We start from the raw sequence: 24918 nt of genomic DNA on the forward strand, positions 1-24918 counted from the left end.
GCCAAAGGTGTCAGTACTCATGTTACCAGCTGGGATCCAGGATCTCTCCTCTGGATAACCATCAGTTTTCCAAAATAATAAATACTGTAAGGACCCTCACACTACACAGGAATCTATACTTTTCTGTATTTCATATTCTAGGCTCCCTCTGAGAGGATGATCATTAGCAGGGTTAACTGGAGAATGATACATTTTAAGCAGGGATTTGTGAAACACATTAGTACCAATAAAGAAGAAGTTTCAAGCAGAAGGCCACTGGGTTAATGTCCTTAATTGTTTCATATGGACCAATAAGTTTGGGTCTTAACTTAGGAGATAGAAATTAATGTACATCTTTTGGGATATTAAGCTTTGAAAATAACTTCTCACAACAGTAAGCTGCTCTGAACACAGATGCATATTTAAATGCATGTCTCCTCTAAGCGAGAAATTCATCACAGCTCATGTATTGTTTATAGAACTGAAGCAATGGGAGGTCTGCAGAATACATCACACAGGAGACACTGAGAGTGCGCTAGATATATATATATATATATATATATATATATATATATATATATACATATATATATCTCACATACGAGTCACTGTGACTGCTGTATATACATCACATAGCATGCACTAAGATTCTGCTGTATACACCACAAAGAATACACTGAAAGTGTTGTTTATACATCACATAGGATACATTGAAACTCTGATGTATATACATCACATATGATACACTAAGACTTTTCATATTAGACACTGAGACTGCTGTATATACATAATATAGAATACACTGAGACTCTGCCGTACATACAGTGCCTTGCGACAGTATTAAGCTCCCTTGAATTTTTCAACCTTTTCCCACATTTCAGGCATCAAAGATAAAGATAAAAATGTTAATGTTATGGTGAAGAATCAACAACAAGTGGGACACAATTGTGAAGTTGAATGAAATTTATTGCTTAATTTAAACTTTTTAAAAAATAAATAACTGAAAATTGGGGCGTGCAATATTATTCGGCCCCTTTACTTTCAGTGCAGCAAACTCACTCCAGAAGTTCATTGAGGATCTCTGAATGATCCAATGTTGTCCTAAATGACTGATGATGATAAATATAATCCACCTGTGTGTAATCAAATTCTCCATATAAAGGCACCTGCTCTGTGATAGTCTCAGTGTTCTGTTTAAAGTGCAAATAGCATCATGAAGACCAAGGAACACAACAGGCAGGTCTGTGATACTGTTGTGGAGAAGTTTAAAGCCGGATATGGTTACAAAAAGATTCCAAAACTTAAAACATCCCAAGGAGCACTGTGCAAGCGATCATAATGAAATGAAAGGAGTATCATACCACTGCAAATATACCAAGACCCAGCCGTCCATCCAAACTTTGATCTTAAACAAGGAGAAGACTGATCAGAGATGCAGCCAAGAGGCCCAAGATCACTCTGAATGATCTGCAGAGATCTACAGCTGAGGTGGGAGAGTCTGTCCATAGGACAACACTCAGTCGTACACTGCACAAATCTGGCCTTTATGGAAGAGTGGCAAGGAGAAAGCCATTTCGCAAAGATATCCATAAAAAGTGTCATTTAAAGTTTGCCACAAGCCACCTGGGAGACACACCAAACATGTGGAAAAAGGTGTTCTGGTAAGATTAAACCAAAATTGAACTATTTGGGCACAATGCCAAATGATATGTTTGGCGTAAAAGCAACACAGCTCATCACCCTGAACACACCATCCCCACTGTCAAACATGGTGGTGGAAGCATCATGGTTTGGTCCTGCTTTTCTTCAGCAGGGACAGGGAAGATGGTTAAAATTGATGGGAAGATGGATGGAGCCAAATACAGGACCATTCTTGAAAAAAACCTGTTGGAGTCTGCAAAAGACCTGAGACTAGAACGGAGATTTGTCTTCCAACAAGACAATGATCCCAAACATAAAGCAAAATCTACAATGGAATGGTTTACAAAAAAATGTATCCAGGTGTTAGAATGGCCAAGTCAAAGTCCAGACCTGAATCCAATCAAGAATCTGTGGAAAGAGCTGAAAACTGCTGTTCACAAACGCTCTCCATCCAACCTCACTCAGCTCAAGCTATTTGCAAAGGAAGAATGGGCAAGAATTTCAGTCAATCAATGTGCAAAACTGATAGATACATACCCCAAGCGACTTGCAGCTGTAATCGCAGCATAAGGTGGCGCTACAAAGTATTAACTTAAAGGGGATGAATAATATTGCACGCCCCAATTTTCAGTTATATATTTTTTTTAAAAGTTTAAGATAAGCAATAAATTTTGTTCAACTTCACAATTGTGTCCCATTTATTGATTCTTCACCATAACATTAACATTTTTATCTTTATGTTGGAAGCCTGAATGTGGGAAAAGGTTAAAAAATTCAAGGGAGCCGATTACTTTTGCAAGGCACTGTATATCACATAGGACACATTGAGACTGTTGTATACTTCACATAGCAGATACTAAGACTCTGCTGTACATAGATCACATAGGAGACAGAGACTGCTGTATATATTGCATGGGAGACTGCTGTACATCACATACGATACAGAGACTGCTGTAAGTACATCACATAGGAGACACAGACACTGCTGTATATCCAGTACAAACCAAACGTTTAGACACACCTTCTCATTCAAAGAGTTATCTTTATTTTCATGACTCTGAAAATTGTAGATTCACATTGAAGGCATCAAAACTATGAATTAAGACATGTGGAATAAAATACTTAAAGTGTGAAACAACTGAAAATATGTCTTATATTCTAGGTTCTTCAAAGTAGCCACCTTTTGCTTTGATTACTGCTTTGCACACTCCTGGCATTCTCGTGTTGAGCTTCAAGAGGTAGTCACCGGAAATGGTTTTCACTTCACAGGTGTGCCCTGTCAGGTTTAACACTAGAAGTCCCAGAAATTTCAAGCTCCCACCTGAAATCCCAAAAGAGGGTCAAATGACCCATAAGCGGGTTTTACACGCTGCGATCTTGCCAGCGAGATCGCAAGCGATCATATCCACCCCCGTCGGTTGTGCGTCACGGGCAAATCGTTGCCCGTTGCGCACAATCTTGCTTACCCCCTTCACTCGGACTTACCTGTCCTGCGACGTTGCTCTGGCCGGCAATCCACTTCCTTTCTAAGGGGGCGGGTCGTGCGGCGTCACAGCGACGACACACACGGCAGCCGTCCAATAGAAGCGAAGGGGCGGAGATCAGCGGGACGTAAACATCCCGCCCACCTCCTTCCTTCCGCATTGGTGGTGGAGGCAGGTAAGGAGATGTTCGTCGCTCCTGCGGTGTCACACACAGCGATGTGTGCTGCCGCAGGAACGACAAACAACATCACTAATTAAAAGAAAACGACTTTTTGTTTTAGGACAACTCCGCGGCAAACGATTTTTGCCGCTTTTGCAATCGTTTTAGGTCGGACATAAGTGTCACACACTGCGATGTCGTTAATGACGCCGGATGTGCGTCAAAAACAACGTGACCCGACGATAATTCATTAACGATATCGCAACGTGTAAAGCCCGCTTATGTCCATACTGAATAGAACTAACTAGAAACAAAATCGCTAAACTCAATGGAAAACAACAACCTCCTGTGGTGTGACAGTAATGGCCTTAATTACAGAACAGGATGTTAGCTAAAATCCTTCAGGTCATTCGACCCGTCTCTGGGTTCCAAAGGTAGAAATGTTAAATGACCCCTTTCTGGGACTTCTAGTGTTAATAAGTGGGATTTCTTGCCTTATAAATGGGGTTGGGACCATCAGTTGTGTTGTGCAGAAGTCTGGTGGATACACAGCTGATAGTCCTACTGAATAGACTGTTAGAATTTGTATTATGGCAAGAAAAAAGCAGCTAAGTAAAGAAAAACGAGTGACCATCATTACTTTAAGAAATGAAGGTCAGTTAGGCCGAAAAATTGGGAAAACTTTGAAAGTGTCCCCAAGTGCAGTGGCAAAAACCATCAAACACTACAAACAAACTGGCTCACATGAGGACCACCCCAGGAAGAGAAGACCAAGAGTCATCTCTGCTGCGGAGGATAAGTTTATCTGAGTCACCAGCCTCAGAAATCGCAGGTTAACAGCAGCTCAGATTAGAGACCAGGTCAATGCCACACAGAGTTCTAACAGCAGACACATCTCTAAAACAACTGTTAAGAGGAGATTTTGTGCAGCAGGCTTTCATGGTAAAATAACTGCTAGGAAACCACAGGTAAGGACAGGCCACAAGCAGAAGAGACTTGTTTGGGCAAAAAAACACAAGGAATGGACATTAGACAAGTGAAAATCTGTGCTTTGGTCTGATGAGTCCAAACTTGAGATCTTTGGATCCAATCACCGTGTCTTTGTGCGACGCGGAAAAGGTGAACAAATGGACTCTACATGCCTGGTTCCCACTGTGAAGCATGGAGGAGGAGGTGTGATATCGTGGGGGTGCTTTGCTGGTGACACTGTTAGGGATTTATCAAAAATTGAAGGCATACTGAACCAGCATGCCTACCACAGCATCTTACAGCGGCATGCTATTCCATCTGGTTTGCGTTTAGTTGGACCATCATTTATTATTCAACAGGACAATGACCCAAAACACACCTCCAGGCTGTGTAAGGGCTATTTGACTAAGAAGGAGAGTGATGGGGTGCTATGCCAGATGACCTGGCCTCCACAGTCACCAGACCTGAACCCTATCGAGATGGTTTGGGGTGAGCTGGACCGCAGAGTGAAGGAAAAAGGGCCAACAAATGCTAATCATCTCTGAGAACTCCTTCAAGACTGTTGGAAGACCATTTCCGGCGACTACCTCTTGAAGCTCATCAAGAGAATGCCAAGAGTGTGCAAAGCAGTAATCAAAGCAAAAGGTGGCCACTTTGAAGAACCTAGAATATAAGACATATTTTCAGTTGTTTCACACTTTTTTGTTAAGTATTTCATTCCACATGAATTAATTCATAGTTTTGATGCCTTCAATGTGAATCTACAATTTTCAGAGTCATGAAAATAAAGAAAACTCTTTGAATGAGAAGATGTGTCCAAACTTTTAGTCTGTACTGTGTATATATATATATATATATATATATATATATACAGTCCTGGCCAAAAGTATTGGCAGCCCTGCAATTCTGTCAGATAATACTCAGTTTCTTCCTGAAAATGATTACAATCACAAATTCTTTGGTATTATCTTCATTTATTTTGCTTGCAATGAAAAAACACAAAAGAGAATGAAACAAAAATCAAATCATTCATCATTTCACACAAAACTCCAAAAAGGGGCCAGACAAAAGTATTGGCACCCTTAGCCTAATACTTGCTTGCACAACCTTTAGCCAAAATAACTGCGAACAACTGCTTCCGTAACCATCAATGAGTTTCTTACAATGCTCTCCTGGAATTTTAGACCATTCTTCTTTGGCAAACTGCTCCAGGTCCCTGAGATGTGAAGGGTGCCTTCTCCAAACTGCCATTTTGAGATCTCGCCACAGGTGTTCTATGGGATTCAGGTCTGGACTCATTGTTGGCCACTTTAGTAGTCTCCAGTACTTTCTAGCAAACCATTTTCTAGAGCTTTTTGTAGTGTGTTTTGGGTCATTGTCCTGCTGGAAGACCCATGACCTCTGAGGGAGACCCACCTTTCTCACACTGGGCCGTACATTATGCTGCAAAATTTGTTGGTAGTCTTCAGACTTCATAATGACATGCACACGGTCAAGCAGTCCAGTGCCAGGGGCAGCAAAGCAACCCCGAAACATCAGGGAACCTCCGCCATGTTTGACTGTAGGGACCGTATTCTTTTCTTTGAATGCCTCTTTTTTTCCCTGTAAACTCTACGTTGATGGCTTTTCCCAAAAAGCTCTATTTATGTCTCATTCTACAGAGAACATTCTTGCAAAACATTTTAGGCTTTCTCAGGTAAGTTTTGGCAAACTCCAGCCTGGCTTTTTTATGTCTCGGGGTAAGAAGTGGGGTCTTCCTGGGTATCCTGCCGTACAGTCCCTTTTCATTCAGACGCCGACGGATAGTACGGGTTGACACTGTTGTACCCTCGGACTGCAGGGCAGCTTGAACTTGTTTGGATGTTAGTCAAGGTTCTTTATCCACCATCCGCACAATCTTGCGTTGAAATCTCTCGTCAATTTTTCTTTTCCTTCCACATCTAGGGAGGTTAGCCACAGTGCCATGGGCTTTAAACTTCTTCGTGACACTGCGCACCGTAGACACAGGAACTTTCAGGTCTTTGGAGATGGACTTGTAGCCTTGAGATTGCTCATGCTTCCTCACAATTTGGATTCTCAAGTCCTCAGACAGTTCTTTGGTCTTCTTTCTTTTCTCCATGCTCAATGTGGTACACACAAGGACACAGGACAGAGGTTGAGTCAACTTTAATCCATGTCAACTCGCTGCAACTGTGATTTAGTTATTGCCAACACCTGTTAGGTGCCACAGGTAAGTTACAGGTGCTGTTAATTACACAAATTAGAGAAGCATCACATGATTTTTCAAACAGTGCCAATACTTTTTTCCACCCCCTTTTTATGTTTGGTGTGGAATTATATCCAATTTGGCTTTATGACAATTTTTTTTATTTTTTTTCATTGAAGACAAATTAAATGAAGATAATAATACCAACGAATTTGTGATGGCAATCATTTTCAGGAAGAAACTGAGTATTATCTGACAGAATTGCAGGAGTGCCAATACTTATGGCCAGCACTGTATATATACATATATATATATTGTGAGACTCATGTGGGATTAGTGGATGAGGGCAGGTATATCTCACCCCGGTATCGGTCCTATGTGACTTAGCCTGGTCAGGATCACCCGTCTACTAATGGATTAATGGGAGGTGAAGGACGGATGTAAAAGGAGTCTGGGAAGTTGGGGGAGGGTTTCCATCTGGGAACACAGAAAGCCTGTCTGTGTTGGAGACACTTGTGAGTGAGAGCAGTGCTTGATGTTTGTAAGGTTTAGCTGGAAGGGGGAAGCCCTCCAGTTTGTAGTTAGGATATCATCCTGTATAGTTAGCGCCGGACAGGCAAGGATTTATTTTGTTGGTGTTTTTTTTTGTTTATGTTTCACTGCAATAAACCTGAACGAGCGTCAGTTACGCCTTGGATTCGGCTGTCTGCCTGAGGTGAATACGTGCCCTTTGAACACAGCAAAGGTGATCCCCGAGCGTGTTATCACAATATATATATCACATACAATACATTGAAACTCTGTAGATACTAAGACTCTGCTGTATATACATCACATAGAAAACACTGAGACTGCTGTATATGCATCACATAAGATACACTGAGACTGACATCACAGGCAGGAGTAGAAGGACAGGAGTGCAGAGTGTTCTACCTCTGCCCATAAAGAACATGCTAACGCTGGCATTAGCCAGTGTATAATGTAGTTCAGTGTGACATGTGCTGTGGCAACAGTCAGAAGTTAATGTTGTATGTTTGTACTGAAGAATTTAAGGACTGGTGGATGGATAAACAGAGACAGCCGGCCAAGCTATGGTGCCTACCAGAAATTTACCCAAGGGCCACACTAAGGTGGGGGTTCCCCATCACTGGTCTGGGAAATTACATCGAAAGCACAATTAATTGCCAACAATTCATGATTATCCATATCATAGTTTTTGTGAAAAGTTGAGTTGTGTCAGAGACAAGCAACCTAGAGACAACACCGCTCCAATTTCAAATTCCAGAGGCATCTTTACTGCTAAAGAATGTGTGGAGTCAGGCTGAAAAAATACAGAGTCCAATTAAAAATGTTTCTTCAGCTCCATGAAGACATGGACTGCCTCAGTTTTCCAGTTAACCACATCAGCCCCCTTTTTAGTTAAGTCAGTCCGTGGTTTGGCAGTGTTGGAAATTTTTTTAATAAATTTATGATAGTAATTAGCGAATCCAAGAAGTGTTGCAAAGCTTTCAGAGATTTGGATGAACACAAGAGGAGGAAGGGCACTACCCGTGGGATCTCCAGGTATACAGAAAACTGGACCAATTAGAGAAAGAGGAAAGGAGTATACCAAACAAGGGATCACCACATTATTAAACGATCAAGGAGTTAATTTTATTGTACACAAAAAAACAGAAGTCCGCACCGGAAGTGTGGCACACACAAAAGGTAATAAAAACACACTTAAAAAGCCCATGGCATTAAACCAATCACATTGGGAAACAATATATATAGTATAGTGTATATAACAAATGATTATACAAATATAATATGCGTAACCTCTCCTTAATGCGACATACATATATTATAGACAATAACTACACATTGCATTGCTACAACAATGGTCCTGAGTGATGGATCAGTTGGATATACCGCAGATAATAATACAGTTTACAACACTACATGCAATTTGGGAAAGGCCCAGGCCTCCAAATATCCAGAAGGTGTAAATGAAGATGCTAAATAAACATCAAGCTGCGGTATTAACTCTTAGTATGACTGGCTACACAGTTCTTACTATATGGGGACAGCGTAACCAAAAACCAGTGTAGCCCAGAAGATCAGGGCAGTTTATCTACACCAAGCCTTCAGGGTCCCTTAGGTCTATACTCACTATCGGTGAGATGCCAGAAAAATACCAAGAAGCAGAGATTTGGGTTGCACCCAATCTTTAATAGCTTGAACCTTTAGGGACCCATTCCGAAACCTTTAGCAGACAAGATATACCCAAGGATATTTACGTCCTGAACTAGAAAACACATCTTTCAAGTTTAGCAAATTATTAATTGTTTTGTAATCTTTAGAAAACAGTATATATATGTCGGCAGAATTTTTCACTAGGCACCGGAGGAAGGTGCCAAGAGGAGTAGGCAATTGGCCCAAGTCTGGAGGACACTATGCAAAAAAGAAATGATGAGTCCCACCCCAATGGCTCTCAGAACCAGACAAATGTGGGTAGAACCTGAAGTACAGGTGACAACTTTCACTAAAAGGTAAAAAAAAATTACAATCATCTGAAAAACGGTAAGGTAGATCCACTTTGGGTTCAGGAATAGTCAGTGGAGCGGTTACATTTGCTTTATAGTGGGTTAGGCCTTGCACTTGGTTTTCCACACCCTACAGTCAGTCCATTTTTAATGGCCAATTATACTGTAATTGTGCACCGCATGTAGATAGCTGATGGCCTTAATAAGGCTTCTAAGTACAGGCTTTGCCCAAGTTATTCCACTTAACATGTCACAGGAGAATCCTGGCCTTCATCCTTTAATCCCTAAACAGAGGTCTATACTTACACAGCCTCCCATGGGTTATTTTCGATGGAGCTAGTTGGCTGAGGTTAGCCTGGATAATGGGTCAAAACCAGAAGGTCAGAGACAGAATCGGGAGACATTTGGGTAGTCAGAAATATCATCCAAGGCCAGAAACTAATACGAGTAAATGGGATATTCAAGAAGCAGGCTCATGAAAGCAGCAGGCCAGGGTAACTAGCAACGAGCTCTGGCGAAGGCTTAAAACAGACAGCAGATTAGGAAACTCTGCAGTAAAATATAGATTCCCTGGCTTGGCAATACCACAAATCACAGAAATAGTAACTTTAAACAGCACTGCACTGCTGCCCCCAGCTCCATCCACAGGGCAACCACAGTGCCACATTGTAGAAGAGGGTTCAGACATGGGCATAACACATGTCAACTCACCTAGAAAGTCATCTATCCTCTGACAGGGTTATACATGCATTGCCTCATATTGCCCTCTTCTGTGTCTATCAGATTTTGGCAGCATTCACAATGTCAGCCTAAAACAGTCCAGGGCAATGTGAGACCCCTTTCCAAGCCATTTTGTTTTAACATTATTTTAATTAAGCTGTGCTGGACAATGGCAGGGCTGGTCTTGCATGAGTAAATGAACTAGACCCCATTTTCCACTAAATTCAGTTATGGAGTCTGTTTCTTCGGTTTTGACTCTATCATCATGATCTCAACCCTATCTGCTGATTACGTCATTGGTCTCATACCTCTCAATTTGACCCAGCTAGAAAACCATTCCTCTGCCACTCACTGCATCAGCTAACATCTACTAAATGGATTCAACCAAAAAGATCTCCCGTGAAAGCCAAGCACCAAGACTGGGGAGAATGAGTTCACACCAGAGTCTTCCTTGGGCATACTAAGCTGAGAAACTTGTGCAAAAACCTAATAGGGAAACTAATCATTAATTGGTCATATTGCTTTGTTGGATTAATCAATTACTTACTATATTTTATTCTTACAAGTATATATTGCATTACACATTTCTCCGTCTTACATGGGTATAATGTTTTTGTCAGAACGACCTAGAGAGCAGTCTGAGTGCCTGGTCGTTCGGTCTTTGCCATGTAAGTCTTGGCTGATCAATGATACTAACGTGATTGTCAATGTGGATCTATCTGTTCAGCATAAAATTATCTTTGAGTTTATTAAATTGAACTAGCCTTAGTACCTGGCATTGCCCGGGATAGTAATTAAGTGTCTTTCTGATTCTCTCCCGCTTTGCCTTTCTGTCTCCCTCTCTGTCTCTCTCTCTCTGTCTCGCTCTGTCTCTCTCTCTGTCTCTCTGTTTGTCTCTCTTTCTGTCTCTCTATGCATCCCTCTGTTTGTCTCTATCCCTGTCTACCTCTCTCTGTCTCTCTCTGTCTCTCGCTCTCTGTCTGTATCTCTGTCTCTGCCTGTTTCTCTCCCTGTCTGCCTCTCAGACTGTTTCTCTCTCTGTCTGTCTCAATCTATCGCTCTCTCTCTGTCTGTCTCTCTATTATGTCTGTCTCTCTCCCTGTCTGCTTCTGTCTCTCTCTCTGTTGGTTTCTCTCTGTCTCCCTGTCTGCCTCTCTCCTTGTCTACCTCTCACTATTTATCTTTCTGTCTGTATCTCTCTTTCTGTCTCTCTATATCTCTCTGTCTCTGTTTGTCTCTCTCTGTATCTCTGTCTGTCTCTCCAACTGCCACGCTCCCTACCCGTCTCTCCACTTAAATCATATTACCTCACACATAAGCTTCTTATACTATGAATGTCCATTGTTCATATAGCAACAAATCACAGCTACTATTAATGACCTGTAGCTCCCAGTGCCATTGACTTTAACGTAAGCAGGTTTTTTGGCAACTAACTGCAACGAGCAGGGTTACATTTTTCCCTCAAAACAAAGTCTATGACGCTCCCTGAGTCAAATAAGATACATGCACATAGACTGTCCCTATAAAACTTAAATACTTTATTAAATCACTTAAAACCACACCGTGATTACTAAAAGTGCACAGGATAGATTGCTAGCCCTCAATAGCTGCACCTATCTGCGTACTGCCTAACAGCGGGGGTTGGCACCCTAAAAATACGATATGGCGCCCCCCACTCCGCGACGACTTTCCCTACTACCCCTGAAGTCCCTGCCGGAAAAAAGGTGTAGTGCCTGAGATACGTGCAACAAACAAATTGGTGTGGCAGGTGGACAGTAGGGAGGAAAATTCAAAAACTTATCTCATTGATGTGAATAAAATGGTAATTTTAAGCCTCAACACGTTTCTCCCAGAAGTGGGTTCCTCAGAAGGCCAATAGTAAACTACAATAGTGGTTCAGGAAAACCTTCTGTAGCCTAATGGCTGATTCAAAGAGGGGATCCTGTTGATAAATAGCACACTGCAGACTCAAATAGTGCTGGTGTCCAAGGGAAAGCACCCTATTTGTGATCTCATTGAATAGGGTGCTTTCCCTTGGACAGTAACCGGACCGGTACCGAGCACGGCAGGGTACAGGAACCTAGATCAGGGAGTAGCTTCACGCAACCTGGTAATTCACCTATGGAGGATAGTCTCTTTATGAACTTTCCCCAAGAGCTCAGAGATCGAAGGCACCAACACAACGAGGGGATAGGGCTTTCCAGCTTATGCGGCCCACTGAGATCCCAAGTGTCAGCTCCCCTATTCAAATATAGGGAGCGGGACCCTGACCGCTTCAGGCCAAGGGGTCACTCAGAAACATCTATATACATGTGCATGGAGGCAGGCTCCGGACCACTAAGCAATACCAGCGGGGACGGATTCCCAGACGAGCTCCCCAGAATGGCAGCGGCACCCAGAGACTTGGTTTACTCCTGTGTCAGAGTCTGCTTAATGGTTGCACCAACATCCACACGGCCTGAGTGAGTACACTGCTCCCCCATGCGTCCTGCCTGCCCGCATAGCCTGCACAATCCTAACCTCCACCTACCACTCCAGAGTCCCGGGATCTCCCCTACCCGTGGAGGGAACACCAGATGCCTGCCCCACTCCAACTCCCCCGGGTACTCCCATCGGCAGCGGTCGTACTCCCCTTATCGCGAACCACGGGTGGCGTCACAAAATCATCCCCTTGTAAATACCCCCTTCTTTACATTTGAAGTGGCCACAAGCCCCCGGGTCCGGAGACCCTTGAGCCACAGCGATCCCAGATCCGAGCGGTTCGCCTGCTCCCAGGGCGGCACACTTTATATGTTAGATATATGTGTGTTCTTATCTGTGTGGGTCACATACTCAGTTATTTCTTAAGTTCTCTCTTCAAAACCTTTTGCTGTAACTTCCTGACTGCAGCACTACATGAAACTGAGACTTTTTGGATGTTTCCCATCACACTATCCATGGAAACCCTCTTTAGAGTTGCCAAGTTCCATGTACAAGTCCATGACCCATATTAGACCCTCCAAAATAAGAGTTGACTCCTCTGCCTACAGCGACCAGGTAACCAAAAACATCCATCCTGGCTGCTTTCAGTAAGATCTTGACCTATTATTGTAATAAGAAAAACATGGATTTTTTAAAATTGATTCCAATAACTGCAAAATCTCTCATTAAAGGGGTAGAAAAGATTTCTCTGCTGGATGCTACTCCCCCTTTTCCGAAGTCAATGAGACATTGGCATTTTTATTTTTCTAGAATTTAAAAAAAATCTATTTTTAAAGGTTCTTAAAATAAGACAATGTCCTGGATAAAAATTTCAAAGGTAAAGTAATCAAGTGGTAATCAAAGTTATGGGTCTAAAACTGAGCAAGATGGATCTATACATGTCAGTCTTCAAATTGTGGGAAGAAGCCTGACGAGTGTTACAATTGTTCTCACTAATAATTCAGAGACTTTGTAATGGGCTTAATAATAAAAAAAAAAAACCTTAAAAAAAAAAACATCCTGAGGCACAGGTAAGCATGTAGACGATTGTCAGGTGAACAGCGAACCTGTCTACAACCCATATTGTATCTTGTTTATCTCACATTGACTGAAGGAGAAGGTCTTCACCCCGGAGAAATAATTTACCGTCAAAGACGTTCTTCAGGTTTTCAATGACAAGTGTGATACAAATAGATCCGGACTTAAGAAAAGATTAGATGCAAATCAGAGCAATGATAATAAGGGAAAGGTTCAGCCGTGTTGGGAATGAATGCAAATCTCTAATAATGTGACAAAGAGGACAGGAGGGAAGGTTGTATTCTATAGGTGTATGAGGAAAAGGACTGACAGAAGGAGATATCCTATCAAGTAGTAGTGATTTCAGCCAATCTCTACCTATCCATTGCTATATGTACTGAACTGTAAAATGTTCATGTAGAGCTGTTAAAATAGTTGTGTAGCAAAATACAAGAGCCGTGTGTTACGCAGGAGCGAGAGGACACCCGGCGAGCGACGCAACACAAAAGGGAAAACCAGGGAAGCAATACAATGGAAGGCCCCAGTGCAAGGGAAAAGGGAGAAAGGTCACCTCATAACACTCACCTGAGTCTGATCACTGCACTCTCTAATGTTCCTACACGGGTACTTCTCCCCGTGCACAACCATGTGCCTAGGCCCTTGCTGGCCCTAAATCCACCCTGACTACTGACTGCAATAAGACAACACAAGGAAGGTAAGGCAAACAGGTGGGAAAAGATACAACAAATAACACTCCGCGGCTTCTCCAGCAGGAACTTCTCAGCTGCAACAGAAGAAAACACCTAAGCTTCTCCAGAGACAGGCTCCTTCAAAGCAGACAGTATAGAATGAAGTGTAGCTGACATAGAGAGGAGTGGATATTTATAGCATAAGGGAGCGGCTGCAGCTGAGGTTACAACTACCTGTTAGATCACAGCAGGAAAGAAAGGAATCTTAACCCCTTCACACCTGATGGAATTAAATAAGCTCCAACTCAGGGTAAATGAGGAGTGGGCACTAAAGAGGATCTGAGATCAACTATACACTGTGACCTTCTGATCCCAGATCCCCCCGAGACCACATCCGGTCATGACACACTCGTAACACCAGTTTTCATTTTTCTGGCATTATAGATTAAAGTCTGTCAGAAAATAGTGCAAAGTTGGTACAGCTGCAAAGTAAAGGAAGACATATTTGATAAAAAAAGGCTAGTGTGTGAACAACAAAGAGTGTATATGTAGTCCTATAGCCAGTGCATGAGGCAGCAGTGGAGCGGGGGTCACAGGAGATAGAGGCGGTACTGGAGTACTGCAATGCTGCCAGTGGTATAGAGGGTGCCCAGATATTTACTGCGGGTGCTGCCCTGTGCAAGGCTGGTGACGAGGCTCTGCTTTGTGCAGGGCTGGTGACGCGGCTCTTCTCTGTGCGGGGCCGATGACGCGGCTCTGCTCTGTGCGGGGCTGGTGATGAGGCTCTGCTCTGTGCAGGGCTGGTGATGCGGCTCTGCTCTGTGCGGGGCTGGTGACGCGGCTCTGCTCTGTGCGGGGCTAGTGACGCGGCTCTACTCTGTGCGGGACTGGTGACGCGGCTCTGCTCTGTGCGGGGCTGGTGATGCGGCTCTGCTCTGTGTAGGAGGCGGTGAGTCACCTGCCATTCTGAAGATGTTGGCAGCAGGTGGTGAGGGCTTCAAATAATGGTGGCCGGAGTCGCCGCATGTGCAGATGAGAGCTTGAGCTGAGAGCTCCATCTGCGCACGCGCTGACTCTAGGCGTCATTATTTGAAGCCCTGACCGCTGACATCTTCAGAATGACTGCCCGTCGCACAGAGCAGCTCCGCACAGAGCAGAACAGAGCAGAGCAGCCCCACATAGAGCAGAGCCACCCCACACAGAACAGAGCCATGTCACCAGCCATGCACATAAGCAAGGATGGTTGACCTTAGGGAGATCAACATCCAACACCGTGGAGACACCATCACGTGTTTCTCAACGCAGTGATTCAAGAGCAATGCCCCCTGGGAAATATTCAAAACAAGAAAGCCTGCGGAGACACCATCACATGTTTCTCAACGCTGGCAGGAAACTAGCCAGGTCTTTCAGAGCCCCTCCGCACAGAGCACAGCTGAGCAGAGCCACGCCGCCCGATGCACAGAACAGCGCTGCACAGACCAGCATGGGTAGCACACCGCATAGCATTACCCCTGCCTCCTTTGACCCCTCTTCACCACCCCTCGGTAAACTACATTTGGATTTTAAGAAGCACCCCTCATTTTTCTCCCAAATTTTAACCGCTTCAAGATTTCTGAACCCTGAACTGGTTAAAAGAAGTGAAATAAGAAGTAACGTGCACAATAATGTCGTCTTGAACTGCCGTGCATTATGTTCATTTTTCAGGCACTTTTTCTGGTGGATTGCAGGAAAATCTTCCTTAAAAAAGTCATCATGAGCACTTACGTAAAGGTGGACAACCTCTTTAAACTCCATTATGTGTGATTCAGATGGCACAAGCTTTGTGTTTTAATTATGGCTGATTATTTTCCGAAGCAATTTTGTCAAACAACAGTTGAGCAGACTATGGTAAACTAAGCAAATTCCAAGTGAAAAGGAGTAAATTTCAGCCTACCATAGCCATGTGATCCAAACCACTTAGGGTGCACGGATGAAGAAAAGGGGTGGTCCACCCCTGCAGAAGTCAGTCTAAATCAGAGTAAGTGGTAATTCAGCACCCGTAGTCCAGTCTTCAGAGAAAATTTAGACATCCTTTATTCACAAAACATGTTAAAAACATACATGTTTAAAATCAGAACTGCCTTAAGCGTTTCAGGTCATATGAGTAAGGGTCTCTATGACCTGAAACGCGTAAGACAGTTCTGATTTTAAACATGTATGTTTTTAACATGCTTTGTGAATAAAGGATGTTTTAATTTTCACTGAAGACTGGACTACGGGTGCTGTATTACCACTTACTCTTATTTAGACTGACTATGGTAAATTAAAGGAAAGTTGTAATCGCAACTCTGCACAATTCCACCTATAATCCAGGTGGAAAAAATGTTGTCTGCACATACCCTTAAACGTGTTTTTACAGTTTTAAATTTTGAAAATTTTTAATAAACTTGATGTTTTAAGAGCGTTCCTCTTCCCTGACAGCAGTCTAGTATCAGGAAAATGGGAAGAGGATAAAGGGAATCTGTCACCATGTTTTTGCTACCACATTTAATAACAACATAATGTAGGATCAAAGACCCTGATTCCAACAATGTATCACTAAAGGCCGCTTTACACGCTGTGATATCGGTCCCGATATCGCTAGCGTGAGCACCCGCCCCCATAGGTTGTGCGACACGGGCAAATCGCTACCCGTGTTGCACAACATCGCCCAGACCCGTCACACATACTTACCCGCCCGGCGACGTCGCTGTGACCGGCGAACCGCCTCCTTTCTAAGGGGGCGGTTCGTTCAGCGTCACAGCGACGTCACAGCTGCGTCACTGATCCGCCGCCCAATAGAAGCGGAGGGGCGGAGATGAGCGGGAGGTAACATCCCGCCCACCTCCTTCCCTTCGCATAGCGGCCGGGAGGCAGGTAAGGAGAGCTTCCTTGTTCCTGCGGCGTCACACATAGCGATGTGTGCTGCCGCAGGAGCGACGAGCAACTTCGTTACTGCTGCAGTAACGATAATCGAGAATGGACCCCCATGTCACCGATGAGCGATTTTGCACGTTTTTGCAACGATGCAAAATCGCTCATCGGTGTCACACGCAACAACATCGCTAATGCGGCCGGATGTGCATCACAAAATCCGTGACCCCAACGACTCCGCATTAGCGATGTCGTAGCGTGTAAAGCCCCCTTTACTGTTGTTTGCTGAAGATTTGATAAAACTGGTAGTAGCTTTGCTGCAGATCTACTAATTCTCTGAATCCTGAACTCTGTATAACCCCGCCCACATCACTGATTGGCAACTTCCTGGGTAAGGTGCCAATCAGTGGTGGTGGTGGTGGTATTATACAGAGCTCATGAATATGGAGGCCTACATTGCAGTAGGTTTACTAGTCCTCTAGTCTCCTGCTGATAGAACAGTGATTTTATCCAAACCAAAGCAAGCAGCCGAGAAAGTGACATCACTGGAATCAGAATCTCTGACTCCTCATTATGCTGCTCTCAGATTGGATGACAAAAACCTGGTGACAGATTCCCTGTAAAGGTAACTTGTCATTTCATTCCTGCTACCCAAACTGCGTACAGTATGAATCAGAGCCTGTCTGAACGACTGCAGCCAGGTATATTTTTTTCTAAAAAAACAGTGGTTTAAAAGAAAATATATTTAACACTAGAACTACTGAGGTAGTCATTTTGACTACTTTGCACTATGTATTTCTATATAGGTGTCACGAGTCCAGTAGTTCTAGTGTTAAAAGATTTGTCTGGAAACTATAGGAACAGACTAGACTAGTCCAGCGCTGTCCTTGGACAGTTTCTGTCTATGCTACTCCCGGTGATTGACAGGTTTCTGAGTAGCACTGAGTAGAACTGGGGCAGCACCACATTATTCTAGTTTATTCCTATGGTCCCTGGCTAGATCTTTTAACTATATTTTATCTGAAATGCCAAAGCCTATCAAGGAAAAATACCTCAGGAGTTTTAACTATTCACTTTTTTTTTCCCATTTTTTAATTACGATGCATTAAAAGTTAGATATTAAACCTTTCCTTTTTGTGGGTGATGGATTTCTGTACAAAAATATGGATTACCAGAGCAAAATACACCTGGTAGCAATTATGTAACCAGGCTCTGATGCTGTCACGGAATTACCACGATTGAGTGTGGTCCCCTCTGTTTCAGGTTTCAGGGATACAAATACTTGCATGGGTTAAATATTTAAATCTACTAGCTGTGCAGATTCTCCTTGGTCCAGTCCTGCAAGTGTTAAGCAGTTCTGTTGGTCTCCGAACTCAAGATGAAAAGCCTAATCTCAGCTGTTCTGAGTTTCCCATTCACTTCTGCTATAAATATTCTCCTCTCAACTTAGGGAGTTGCCAGTGATAGCTTAGCTATGCCTAGCCTTCAAAGTGGACTTGTGACTTGTGGACTAAAGGGTGCTTTACACGCTGCGACATTGCTACGGCAGCGTCACACGCACATACCTTGTCAGCGACGTCGCTGTGACCGCCAAACAATCCCTCCTTCAAGGGGGAGGTGCGTATCATAGCGACATCTCTGCGATGTCACTAAGCGGCCGTCCAATAGCAGAGGAGGGGCGGAGATGAGCGGCCGGAACATGCCGTCTACCTTCTTCCTTCCTCATTGCCGGTGGACGGAGGTAAGGAGATGTTCGTCGTTCCTGCGGCGTCACACATAGCAATGTGTGATGCCGCAGGAGCGACATACAACCAGCGGCATGCACCACCAACGATATTTTGAAAAGTAGTGATGTGTCAACGATCAACGATTTTAGACGTTTTTGCGATCGTTGCATGTTGCTTCTTGGTGTCACATGCTGCGATGTCGCTAGCGGCGTCGGATGTGCGTCACTAATGACGTGACCCCGACGATATATCGTTAGCGATGTTGCAGCGTGTAAAGCACCCTTTAGGAATCGTTTTTGAAACTGTTGCTGACGATTGCTGCGTGGAAGTTTGTGCTTTATTCCTTTAATCCCTTTTCAGTTTTCCTCACTTGTCTGTTCCCTTTTCTCCTTCCTGTAAATAATTTGGTGTACTTTTGTATGATTAGTGTTTCTTTTACCTTTTCCTGTCTTATCCTTTCTGTGTCTTTAACCTAGAGAGGAACTAGTGTACCAGCTGCCCTGCACAATAGACAGGGTTGTGTTCAGGGAAGGACAGAGATAGGAACGTGATCACAGCACAAGGTGAAAGAACCCTTCTAGGGATGCCAAGGAGCTCAGCGTTGCTTAGGATAAGTGTCATTGGTTAACCATCTCTATCCTTCCCTAGTTGCAGTGTATCCCTTCTCCCATCATGCGTTACGCCAACCAGCACTCTTGATAGAGCTCGACAACCTGGAGCTGCCCTGGAGTGGTACCTGGTGCCTATCGGCAGACAAGTCCAACTTCACCATCAGTGCCTCTGGTGAAGACGGGGTAGGCACTTAGTCATCCCCCTCTGAGGGTAAGCCTGGTTTGGCCAGTATTACTCTAATGACAGGTTCTTTTAAAGCACAAAAAAATATTAGAAACATATTTTATTTAAAAATTTTATTTGGTAATTTCAATTAATGAAAAGACTTGCATACTACATATAAGGCCTGCAACACGCATCCGTGCCTCCAGTACGTGTTTGTGTTTGGTACGTTTTTGCACGTCCCGGAGACACGGAGACACGTTGACCAATGTTGCCCTATGGTAGATGGCATACACATGTACAATCACACGGAATGTGTGTCCGTGTGGTTAGTACGTGTGTGCATTTTCCCACACGGCCGACATGTCCGTTTTTGGCGGTCAGCACGCAGGCACGGACCCGCTAAAGTCAATGGGTCCATGCCTGCACGGACTGCACACGTAGCATGTCCGTGTTCAGCACGTACCATCCGTGTGCGTTTTTAAACTAACAATGTCAGGTTTTTGGGGTTTTTTTGTTAAATGTCAGTCTACTTACCTTTTTTTCTGCTGTTCTCAGTCATAATCCCTTTTGCGCCCGGTCTGTATCTTCCCCTGTCGCATACTCACCGATCCTCGATCATCAGTACGGCGAAGAACAGCTGTTCCAAAGATACACGGCTTCAGTTAATTTGAAAATGCTGGCCGCTCATTAATCAATCTAGTATTCCCTGCTTCCCCCGCCCACAGGCACCTATGATTGGTTGCAGTTAGACACGCCCACACGCTGAGTGACAGCTTTCTCACTGCAACCAATCACAGCCGCCGGTGGCGGGTCTATACTGTGCAGTAAAATAAATAATTAATTAAAAAAAAACGACGTGCGGTCCCCCCCAATTTTGAAACCAGCCCCCTGGCACAGCTGAAGGCTGGTATTCTCAGGATGGGGAGCTCCACGTTATGGGGAGCCCCGCAGCCTAAAAATATCAGCCAGCAGCCGCCCAGAATTGCCGCATCCATTAGATGCGATAGTTCTGGAACTCTACCCGGCTCTTCCTGATTTGCCCTGGTGCGTTGGCAATCGGGGTAATGAGTTAATGGAAGCAACCCATAGCTGCCACTAAGTCCTAGATTAATCATTGCAGGCGTCTATGAGACACCCCCAATGATTAACCTGTAATTTAAAGTTAATAAACACACACAATGAAAAATCCTTTATTTGCAATAAAAAACAATAACAAATACCCTCGTTCACCAATTTATTAAGCCCCAAAAACCATTCCATGTCCGGCGTAATCCACGGAGGTCCCGCGTCGGTTCCAGCTCTGCTACATGAAGGTGACAGGAGCTGCAGAAGAACACCGCCACTCCTGACAGCTCCACGCAGCAACTGAGGTGAGCCGCGCGATCAGTTGTGCTGTCACTGAGGTTACTCGCGGCCACCGCTGGATCCTCCAACTGTGACAGCAAGTCGCCCGAGTGACAGCGGTGAAGTCACAGGTGAGTTGCGGTCTCGGGGGGAGGACTCCAGCTGGCCGCGGGTAGCCTGAGTGACAGCAGCGCTAATCGCGCTGCTCACTTCAGTCACTCAGGGGATTAGCGGTCACCGGTGAGTCCTTCACGGGTGACCACTAATCAGTACGTGACACCCAGACAGAGCCGCGGTACGTCAATGAAGTCGGGTGAAGTTCACCCGAGTTTATTCTCATCGCGTAACTGTCTGCTGTCAGCCGACATGTATCAACGACATTGTGCATCACACACGGAACATTTCACACGGACATTACACGTACGCATACACAGCCAATCCACACGCACACAAGGCTAGCATACGCCATCACACGGATGTCATACGTACCGGAGAAACGCCCATAAAAAACGGAACACGGACCCGAAAAACGGAACGTGTAACACGTACGTTTTTTTATGCGGAAGTGTGTTTTAGGCCTAAAAGGAGAAAACCTCTTCATCCCTCCTGTAGCAGTCTTCATCGGTGTATCACTTTTAAATACACTTTTAGTTGGCAAAATCAAGTGGGTCACAACTTTTGATAAGTCATCAATATCAGATCAGAGATGGCCTGACACCCAGCAGCCTATCAATCAATTGTTATTGGTGGCAGCCAGATATATAAAGTGTACAGAGCAAAACAGCACGTCATTTACCGCGTGGCGCTGCTCAGATCGTATAGAACTGAATAAGAGCTGCAGTACCCTGGAATGTCCACTACACTGTCCTGAGCTGTCCTTTTCCGCTCTCTACACTGTTTACATCCGCCAATAAAAGAGTTGATAGCAGCTGGTTAGTGGGGAAGCTGGGTGTGGGAGGCCTCATACACCCTAGATAGTTAGCCAATCCGGTCTGAATTGATGGTTTTCATCGACTTTTATTGAATATGTATGAGGGTCTTATGGAGAGGCCATTAATATACTACTCCTGGACAGCCTCTTTAGCAAATAATAAACAATTGTGAAGGCTGTGTTCACATGTTGACGTTGCGTCCCCTTTTGGCATTGATTTTGCTTTATATTGCAGCAATAACATTCCGGTTTTACTTTGTTTACAGAAAAAAATGTGTGAAACAGCCTAGGGCCCTCTTCACTCTAAAATCATGGCTTTCCATGACAGTGAAGCCATTACAGCTATACTTAATCAGCATTTAAAGGGAACCTGTAACCAGGTTTTTGACACCTAATCTGAGAGCAGCATAATGTAGAGACTGAGTCCCTGATTACAGCGATGTGTCACTTACTGGGCTGCTTGCTGTGGTTTCTATGTTTTATCTGCAAGATAATATTACTAGAGAACTAGTAAACCTGCTGCCATGTACACCGTCACATTCATGAGCTCTGTATAAGCCCACCCCCACCACTGATTGGCAGCTTTCTGCTTATGCACACTGTACATAGATAGCTGTCAATCATTGGTGTGGGCGGGGTTATACAGAGCTCAGCATCCAGAGCACTGATAGATTTGCAAAAGATAAAACAGAGATTTTGTCAAAAACTGCATCAATCAGTCTATCTTATGATACATCACTGAATTCAGGGTCTCTGCCGCAACATCGTGCTGCTCTCAGATGGGGCAGAAAAAAAATCGAGTGACAGATAAATTTTATGTGCTGAATCCTGATAAGCCGCATATACTTTAGTGGGGTCTATCACAATACCATGATTTTTAATGTCAAGAATAATGCTGTGGACTGCATTATTCTTCACATCCAATATGACTGAAAACTTGACTGAAACTGCAGTATCACATTAACACTAATGAGAAAGGAGCCTATGTCTGACAAAATGTATAATCACTGTATATATGGGTTTATGAGAGATTGATGCAATTTTTGAAGCAATCAGCATTTGCTGGCATCTACCTCTACTGTCCCAATGCCAAAACAATATTACAGTCAAGCGCTATTTTTATTGGTGATCATAAAACAAAGGTATTAATAAATACATATATACACTACTCACAAAAAGCTGGGAATATGTGGCTCTCGGGTGAAATTTATGTAAAACGTAAAAAGTTCACGCTACAGTGATATTTTAGCATGAAAGTAGGGCAATTTAGTAGAAGCCTGCAATGGGGATTTATTCATCTCAAACAACAGTGGGGGTATACCTCCCACCCTCCCCAAAAAATTGTCAATGTCTCAATAACTTGTCATGTGGCCTTGAGTATCAATTACAACTTGACAATGACGTCTCCTGCTGTTCACAAGTGGAGTTATTGTCTGCTGAGGCATAGCATCCCACTCTTTTTGAAGAGTGGTCCTCAGGTCATTGAGATTCTGGGGTACAGAGTTACGAGCCGCTACATGACTCAGCTGATCGCATAGGTTTTCTATTAGATTCAGGTCTGGAGAAAGGGCAGGCCACTCCATTTGAGGTCCCCACTCTGCAGCAGACGTTCCCTAATTATGTAACTTCAATGAGTTGGAGCATTATCATCCATGAAGATGAAATTAGGCCTGAGGTCTTCAGTCAGAGGCACAATGACTGGATTAATAATGTTATTTCAGTAGTAGAGGCTTGTCACTTTACCATCCACAAAGTGTAGGGCAGTTCTGTATTGACTAAACACACCTGCCCACACTAACACCACCAACACCAAAGGCTCGTCTGGTGACAACAGTGGCTGATGTATAGCGCTCTACTTGATGTCCCCAACATTGTTGGCGGCCATAATTTCTGCTCAGCATGACGCGACTTTCATCAATGAACAGCAGTGAGGCCTACTGGTCCCTCGTCCACCAAGAATATGATGCCTGTGCCTGTGGTCAGGTACCCTTGCAGGTCATCTAGCATGCAAACCACACTGATGTAAACAGTTTAGATTGGTCTGACATGACACTCAGGTGCCTCTCACCTTCCTTAAATATGCTTGGAGTTCTGTGTCATTCATCATCCTGTTCTGAAAGACATTGTTTGGAATGAAGCGGTGGGATGTGGCCGAAGGTTGTCCACTTCCCTGCCTTTCTGTGACTCTTCCAGTCTCTCTGTATCTCTATTGCAACCTGCTGGTGACACTCTGTGACATTCTAAGCTCAGTGGCCACTTCCATCTGAGAACATCCTGCTTAAAGCCTTGCAATTATGAGGTACTGTTTATATTAGGTGTCACCTTGGTCTCATGATGTCAAACTGTGAATAGCATGCTGAAGAGAATTGTTTAAATACCAATTCGAATTGAACCCCGAAATGTATTGGTTGATTCATGGATCAAATCCCTGTTGTGAATTTTGCCATTAAAGGGGTATTCCCATCTCCATTATCCTATTCCAATATGTAGTAGGCATAATAATAGCAAATACCTCCAATTAGAAATATAATATAGTTCTGATATAGGAATATCTCTTATTTCATGTGCAGAGCATTGCAGCTTAGGTATCCATGGTTACCACCACAAGCAACTAAATAAATAGCAGTCACTATAAGAGTGGATGGAACCATGGATACCTAAGCTGCATTGCGCTACAAATGAGATAAAAGACATAGCTAATCAGGAGAACTATACTACATTTCTAATTGGAAGTGTTCACTAGTATTAAAATTATTATTACATCTACTACATTTTGGGATAGGATCTTGGAGATGTGAATACGTCTTTAAGTTCCTTGTTAGGCAACAGCAAGTTGTGCAAAAAGTACTGAAACATTGAACAGTTGGACATGTGCCTTCAGAAGTGTACAGAAGGTCCCATTAAGTTCAGCTGAAAAGGATATTTTAGGATTTAGCATTTTAGGATCAGCCTGAAATTTCACCCAAAAGCCAAATATTCCTAACTTTTTCTGAGTAATGTATATACAGTGGGTACGGAAAGTATTTAGACCCCTTTAAATTTTTCACTCTTTGTTTCATTGCAGCAATTTAGTAAATTCAAAAAAGTTCATTTTTTTCTCGTTAATGTACACTCTTCCCCCCATCTTGACAGAAAAAAAACAGAAATGTAGACATTTTTGCAAATCTATTAAACAAGAAAAACTGAAATACCACATGATCATAAGTATTCAGACCCTTTGCTCAGTATTGAGTATAAGCACCCTTCTTTTGAGCTAGTACAGCCATAAGTCTTCTTGGGAATGATGCAACAAGTTTTTCACACCTGGATTTGGGGATCCTCTGCCGTTCTTTCTTGCAGATCCTCTCCAGTTCCGTCAGGTTGCATAGTGAACGTTGGTGGACAGCTATTCTCAGGT

General features: G+C 43.6%; 1 protein-coding gene across 5 annotated transcripts in view; it reads right to left on the bottom strand.

Moving 5' to 3' along the window:
* The window catches only part of MEGF11 (multiple EGF like domains 11), a 789316-nt gene that overhangs the window by 498329 nt on the left and 266069 nt on the right, over positions 1–24918 (bottom strand). The gene's annotated exons all lie outside the window — the stretch shown is intronic.

This window comes from Anomaloglossus baeobatrachus, chromosome 4 (assembly GCF_048569485.1).
Source record: "Anomaloglossus baeobatrachus isolate aAnoBae1 chromosome 4, aAnoBae1.hap1, whole genome shotgun sequence".
NCBI lineage: Eukaryota > Metazoa > Chordata > Amphibia > Anura > Aromobatidae > Anomaloglossus > Anomaloglossus baeobatrachus.